The sequence below is a fragment of the Coffea eugenioides genome, unplaced genomic scaffold, assembly GCF_003713205.1.
Source record: "Coffea eugenioides isolate CCC68of unplaced genomic scaffold, Ceug_1.0 ScVebR1_548;HRSCAF=1245, whole genome shotgun sequence".
Lineage (NCBI taxonomy): Eukaryota > Viridiplantae > Streptophyta > Magnoliopsida > Gentianales > Rubiaceae > Coffea > Coffea eugenioides.
The window spans coordinates 117884-126214 of NW_020864396.1; positions in this window are offsets into that span (position 1 = coordinate 117884).

Genomic DNA, 8331 nt, shown 5'->3' on the forward strand with positions numbered 1-8331 from the left:
TTGTTCTTCATCATTTATCTAGTTTCTCTGAAGTTTCTCACCCTAGTTATACTTTCTCTAGCGTTTTGGAGTGAAAGATTCTTATTCTTAGTAACGCCCTAAATTTTTATTACCCTAAATTAATTTGACTTGAGCTCTGTTATGTACCTCAAATAATGGAGATTTTGTAATCTTAGAGGTGTGTTTTGAATCATTTTGTGGTTGTGGGTTAGTTTGGTTGTCTATCCAATTTCTTACTCATTCCATGTGTGGGTAATATCTATATGTAGTATCGTGGTTGACTAGCCATAATTTATTGACTAGTACATAATGCGGTTATGTAGTATCAGTAGTATATTTTGTTTGTTCTAAATGCCTGTAGTTTTATTCTTTATATTATTATAACAATTTTATAATTTTTTCTTTGAATGATGGAATTGTCCCCATGGAACTAGTTGAAGTTTTGGTACGAGGAAATATGGCATGTGTGAGAACTTATAGCTTTTGGTTAGAATTGCAAGTATAAGTTGCCTTAGTAGTTTTGTTTGCTAGGATATTGAAACTTTTGCCTAATATAATTCAGACTTTGAATTACACAATATTGAGCCTAAGAAGTTTTTTATTTTTTCATCTTTTTTTATAGTTTTAGCTAGAAAGAATGGTGCAACAGAGACTGTTTTTGGTCCACCTCTTTGTTTAGCTCATCGTTTCTTTATTACCCAATTAAAAAAGTCTAGTAGGTTCATGTTTAGGTTGTGCCCACTTTCAATGAACTATGAATTTAGTGCAATGAAACTTATAGAATTATGTTTCCATTAACATTTATAAAATCTCCCTTTGGAAGGTAATCTATTCAAAGTTTGAAGTTTCAACTATTCGTATGTTTGTATTCACTTTATGTTAACTTAAGAGTTCTCTGATTATCAAACAATGAAACTATTAACAAGTACTCTAAACTTAGTTAAAGTCCTATAACATATTTGTTAATGTAGCATAATTATTTTTTGGCAACCTTTAGCTCTTATATTGTATTTAGATTTCGAAGGAATAGTTTAAAGTTATACTAGAAGAATTCATCATGGTGAGAGTTTAGATGAATCTAATAATGATGACAGTGATGAAATGGATAGAGATGAGAAACATAGTGATTGTGGTGATATCCTAACTGATCTTTTAGAAATGTTAACTGATTTTTATCAGGCTATCTTGATCAACTAATCATAACAATGAAAACAAAATGTTGGCACTGAACAGAAAGTCTCATTGACAATGATATTGTCACTGAATGTACAACAGGAATGACAATAAAGTGTTGCCACTAAATGGTCTAGCACCAGTGACAACAAGCCACTTGTGACACATTGACCACTCAATAGTGACAACTTCATGTATAATTTGTTTGACAAAGCTAAAGTCATCATAGTATATAAATATTGAGTGGCAACAAAGATTGTCATAAACATTTTTCATTCAATAACGACTTTTTTTGTTTTGACACTATTCACATTTACTGATGAGCCTTCGGTGATGACTGAGTGGCAATCTTGATATTGTCGATGCAATTCATTAGTGATGACTTTCGAATTTTCTGAGACCACAAATGTTGTCACTATTGATATTTTTCTTATAGTGTGCCAAATTTGTGATAACATTTTTGTCAATAATGATACTAAATTGAATAATCAAAAAATGGTATTGCAATCAGTTAAAGAGTGTGTGTTTAAAACCAAAAGAATCATAACCTAAAAATTTCTAGATAATACTAGTATAGCAATTGTTTCATTTACAAAATGAAAAAAGAAAAGAAAGGATTACAACCTAACAATTGATTGTGTTGGTCTCATCATAGATCATAAGTTCATTGACTTTGTGTGCATTACTTTTTTCAGCCAACAGTAGTGTGTCCAAAATTAGTAATTATTTCTTGCATACAACCCATCTAGTAAGTATATTTTTCCATCTTTTTGAGCCAAAAATTCTATAGCTGGTTAGCTATTTTACAAAACAACATTAGCAAGGCCGTCTACTTATAGCGAGGTTCTACAATTTCTTTTCGGTATTATACATTCGAGTTAAATTCACCATTAAATGATAAAATAAGTATTTTTGACTCTTAGATTATAATAATTTCAAACATTTGAAATGTAGATTATTATCATCATTTAGAGATATAAATTGAGAAATTAATTTCCAAAAAAGACCATAGCATGTTCTCTCCTTTTAAAGGTCTTTAAGGCATATTGAGATCCTTTAGTTTTAGAAATTGTTAAATCATTGATTGAGAATATGTTACTCTTTGTCCAATAAGAATTGTCAAAGATGATAAAGACTTTCCCCTAGTGATCAAGTTTTGAGGGGCACATTTTCTTTCCTTGAACATACTAAGCTTCTACAAGAAATATTAAAAAAAACAAATACAAAAAAAGGAAAAGATCACTCTATATATAGTAAGTCATATCTTGTTGAATGAGGTGGCAATCATTCATTAGATTTCAATGTAGGAAACAACGGCGACATCTGGATAGGTTATTATTTGGAATATTATTTGAGCTATAGAAGTGTCGACTTTTGTGAAAAATAGAAGTACCAAATAAGCATTTGGATAGGAAATAATTATTGCGAATAATTGTTTGAAAAGCTAAAACATTTTTTATTCTTTTTTCACCAAGAGGATAGTCACCAAAGTAAGGGGATAATTGTCCGACATTGGGGTTCATGATCATGGCCTGCTACCTAGATCTTGTAATCCCATTATTTTAAGTGCTATTAAAATTGGAATAAGTTCTAATCCTAGGCAAAGTGCATAAATTCGTAGCAAATAAAAGGTAACTGTCGAGGATTTTTGGCCTCACATGTCCAAAACTTAAATATGTAAAAATTATTCAAATATGGGTGTGCAGGTATTTAATATTTTTGTTGACCTTGTGCTATGTATATTTCATTTGCCATTGCATCTCAAGCTGCCTTCCACATATCAACCTCTCTGTGAGGAACATTTAATGGTTGCATACGTACTATTTCTCCGTTGCCGGGTTCTTCCTCCAACTACATGCTCGAACCTTTGAAAGTGGACGTCCCTAGGCTATGCCATTCTCAGACAATTATGTAACACACAGCAAGCAATAATCACACTGATTAGTGTGCTCATGTAGAAGTTCGGAACTGGACCCTTTCGGAATTTGAATCTTGCCTTCAATACCCGAAATGTGCACTCTATTACGTTTCAAAATTGCTAATGTCGAGTGTTGAACAACCTTTTCGCAAGGTCTCCTTCACGTACATTCTTATATAGTGGTAAGAAGCCAAGAATGTTCATGTACACTGCATCGACCAAGTAGTACTTGCCTATTTTCATACAAAATGGACATGTCAGGAAATAGAAATGGCCTAGCAATCCAATGGAAACATGTGTGGTTGTGAAAAATTTTAATGTCACCACTTATGACCAAGGGGTGGCATCGAGAAATTTGATGGAGGCATCACAGCAGATTTTAGAACTTGGGTATCATGGACAATACCCTTCCAATTAGTATAGACATAGTTGAACTGCATGTTAGAATCGCACACTGCTAAGACATAGATTAGTATACACCATTTGCTCAACACTGGGGGGCATGCTGGAATATGTATGTCATTTATTACCCCAACTGCATCCTGACATGCGTTAATCAATTAAGTCATTTGTTTAAGTTAGGGCGACTCGTTTTTTAAAAGGAAATTATTTTGAGAATCAACACTCAGTATTGGATAGTGTATAAGTATCTGGCTTGCTGGAAATGAATACACAGCCAAGTTAACTTGACCTTGAGTCATGGATAGTATTATTGAAAGTTGGCTATTTTCAGGTGAACAATAACCTAGTCATAAGGCCTTATTATTATGGGTGCAAATCTACACAGGCCAGCTAGTACTTTGCGAACATTGCAATTAATTGTCTCTGTGGACCAGTTGAAATGTTCACCTAGCATACGCTATCGATGGTGATGATTGACCATCAGTAACGTCATTGCCAAAACTTCCTCGATTGCGACCTATTGTTGGTAAGACTAGAATACATTACCATTCTGGACTAGTATTCCATATAATCGATGGAAATTGTCAACAGTTATGTGCATGTTTTCCATTATTCGTCTGTGGCGGCCATTTATCAACTCTTCCATCTATTCAAGGCTACTTAAGGAGCCGTCATGGTGAGGTATTTTGTCACTCATTCTATCATGGTGCAGGAGCATAAGTTCTACAGCCAACACCAATATGGTCTCTTCTTGCTCTTTTTCTGCAAATCTTAAACCATGTCGAGTTGGACCACTCCTATTATTCCATGCAATTTCCCTAGTGCATTGATAGAAGTGAATAAGCATAAGAAGCATAAGAGCATCTGAGACGACCCTACTTCCCCCTAGGGCGTACCCTAGGGTTTAGCGGACCGCCTGCCCAGCTCTCGTCAGGACTCGCTCACTCACTTCAATAAAACGGGTTACAAATTCAAAAGTAAATGAAACAGTAGTTCCCAAACTTAGGATGTACATTTATACCCAGTTCTAACTCAAACATTCATACATTTCCGAATATAACAAGAGATTCAAGTTCTAGTTGCACTTCTAACCCTAATCGAGCACTAGCGCTAGTAGAATTACAAAGTTAAAAGTCTAGACAAAACTAACCTTTCTAGTTTCACGCATATGCTTGTACCCCCTGTAACGAAAACAAAAACTAATAGGATGAACCAAAGCTCAGTAAGGTTCCAAAACATTATACAGACCCAAGTAGCGAGTTGACCATTGTATAAAACTTGAAATATCAAAGTAGCGAGCACAAGAGTTTTAAAAATCAATAACACTTCAAATAACAAATTATTAGATATCTAACATTTCCAGATAAAAGGATACAGTCTGCTCTCAGGAGCAGGTTCCGTGGCCACTTGTTCAAAATCTGTTGACACACCGTCAACCATGGAATTATAACAAGTCCAGTAGAGCACCACTTAACTCCAATCTCCGTCTACCTATCAAACCCCTTACTGGGCCCGAACTCCAAGATAAACACTGGTGGTAATACTCAAGCATACCAACTAGCCAAGGAGATAACACTTCACTTAATAAAACTAGATACCCATGGTTCGTTATCTAATCGACAAAACCCTTGCTGGCTCGACTCGATTAACTAGCCAGTGGGGTTTGGGTTCCCGAGAAGTATGTATAATCGATGAGATAACATCTCCAATCGACTTAATCAAGATAAAAGTACGGAGACGAAATGAGAAGCACCTCCCATTCGGATTGAGTGTGGTACATGCTACTGCTCAACACTTACAAGTCAAGCACAAGTATAAACACAAGTACAGGTCAATCAAGTTCAATCAAGTACAAGATCATTCAAGAAGGGGAGGACGAATGCGAATAAAGGCACACTTGCCTAGCCTTAATCAAGTCACAAATAATGTCTAGCATGTCACATTTCCAAGCATTTCAAGTATTTCAAGTCAATATATAGGTCACATGTAAATCAAGTTACTTGTACATGCATGAATGAGGTATCAAATGTTTAGTTGAGTTAGGTCAAGTGCGATAAAGTACACACTCACCTATGAAATGTCAAATCAGATGCTTAGTAAATTTCTAACAACAATGAGGAGGGAACATGCAGTTGAAACACTCACCAATGATTTACTGCTTTCCAAAACCAAGTTCAGGTTCAACTCCCCGGTTAGAGTCAAAATCTGCGATAAAATATCGTATAGCAACTTGAAATCAATTAGGGTTTCAAAATATAAGAGTTTCACTTAAAGAAAACCAAGTAAATAGAACTCATTTAAGTAGTATTCATTTTACTTATCAAACCCTAGAAAATTCATACTCGTTCTTTTAGTTTTGACAAAGAAGCGTTTAAAACTTTTAAGTTCGTAATTTGGTATAAGAAGCGAGAAAATCTTGTTTAAAGCGGTCGCTACTTTCTCTTTGTAAAATATATAAGTTTTGGCAAAATTTCAGCTTATACATCCCTACTATGGAGAACTCAAATACCCTAAACACTCTAGGTTCAATTCATCCAAAAATCGCCACTCAAGTTCCAAATTTCACTTGCTTGAACTTCACGAAATAAAACGGACAGCATTTTCTTTGTATTTTCCTAATTTTTCAGCCATTTAAGGCTTCATTTGTTTCTCAAATCAACCCAATTCAAACACCATAATTAAGCATATCAAGATAGATACTCATCTAGGCTAAAAACCATCAAATTGTAACTCATTTCTAACAAGTAACCATCCAATATCAAAGCTGGAAATTCATCTTTTAAAGCTAAAAGTCACAATCATGCTACTAATCACCTCACAAATTCCAAATCCAAGCTCCATACCAACATAAGATATTTGAACAACATAAAGCAAGGCTAACATGGCAAAACCATAGCTGAAAATCCACTAATCTACACGAAAACTAGAGTATCTTCCAATATATTTCAAGATTCAAGGTATCCACTCCATAGTTTGCCAAAATAAGAAAGAAAAAGGAAGTTTTAGACTTATACCTTCCAAAACACTTGAAGAAAGTGAAAAACAAAAGCTTTCCTCCCCAAACAACTCCAAACTTAAAGTGGGAAATAAAAGTAAGAATGGTTCTACGAAAACAAATTTTTTAGTTTTGCGCAACATTATTTAAAAATCATATCTCAAGATTCTTAAGTCCAAAATTGATAAACTTTATACCGTTGGAAAATAGATTCAAAGGGTTACAATTTCTCAGAAGACACATTTGTAAGATTCTGTCCATAACCAATTGAGGAAGATTCTGTCCATAGATTCAAAGGGAAATTGAATTCCGCTAACGGCACTCAATTTTAACAGCACTCAATCCTTTATGTGAACTTTGTAAGGGAATTTAACGAAAAGTACCACCCACCCTTGGTCCAAGAAAGGAGAGTGATAAACTTTATACCGTCGGAAAATAGATTCAAAGGGTTACAATTTCTCAGAAGACACATTTGTAAGATTCTGTCCATAACCAATTGAGGAAGATTCTGTCCATAGATTCAAAGGGAAATTGAATTCCGCTAACGGCACTCAATTTTAACAGCACTCAATCCTTTATGTGAACTTTGTAAGGGAATTTAACGAAAAGTACCACCCACCCTTGGTCCAAGAAAGGAGAGTATGAATTTATTAAATTGCGTCAGGGACCCCAGAGTGTGGCCGAATATGAGACTAAATTTACTAAACTGTCCAAGTTTGCTTCTGAATTGGTGGCCACGGAGCGGAGAAGTGTGAGACGGTTCATACAAGGATTGAATCTGGAAATCCGGGAAGCTTTAGCGGCGGTTCAGGTTAATACCTTTACGGAAGCCCTTGAGAAAGCCCAAAGGATTGAGCATGCAAAGGCACAGGTAAAACCCTTCCAAACACGGAAAATGGGTGCATATGGTAGTGTATCTGAGGAATCTAGCGAAAAGATAGCGCCTTCTAAAGTACAAAAAGTGAACCTTTCACCCCGCCCACCATGGACATTAGGAGCACTAGATGAAAGATCTAACAAAGGAAGTCAGATAGGTCATGGGGAAATTTCTCAAGAAAGCCAAAAAATGGCTTCTCACCTGGCCTGCGGATATTGTGGAAAGGCAAATCATACGGAGAATGAGTGTTGGAGGAAAGGGCGAAAATGTTTGATTTGTGGGAGTAGCGATCACCAAATTAGTAGTTGTCCGATGAAGCAGCCCAGGGGGAATAGTGCTCAACCACTGGATGGAACCAAATCAAAACAAGTGAATGAAAAAGGGAATCGAACAAAAGTACCGGCAAAGGTATATGCCTTAGACAACCAACAAGCTCCTGAGTCATCTGAAGGTAAAAATTTCGAGGACGAAATTTCTTAAGGGGGAGAAAGTGTGAGAACCTAAAAATTTTCACATTTTTTCGGCATTATTTTATTTCTCACTTCCTTTTCCTATATAGATTTGCTATCCAGTTTTATAAGGAGGGGTTTCATTCGATATATATGAGTGTGTGTTGTGTATATCAAGTGTAATTGTGCGTAGTTGTAAGTCTTTGTGTTGGAAGGACGGACGAGCGCGGCGTTTGAACTAGGGGGAAAAAGAAAATTTTTGGTGGAAAAAGTTAGTACCAAATCCAGCCGCAAATCCGGCCAGTTCTTGGCCGGATTGTTGGTGGGTTTTGAAAAAAAAAATGGATTTCACCACTGCCCTAAATCCGGCCTGGAATCTGCATGTCACCTCCGGCAGCCAACTTTGACCGGTTGATTTTCCTTCATTCTTATCCTGTTTCTTGGCTGAGATGTCTTCATTTTTCTCTTTGTCTTGGCCGGCTATTTTAGAGAGGAAAAACAAGAGAAAGTTCTTCAT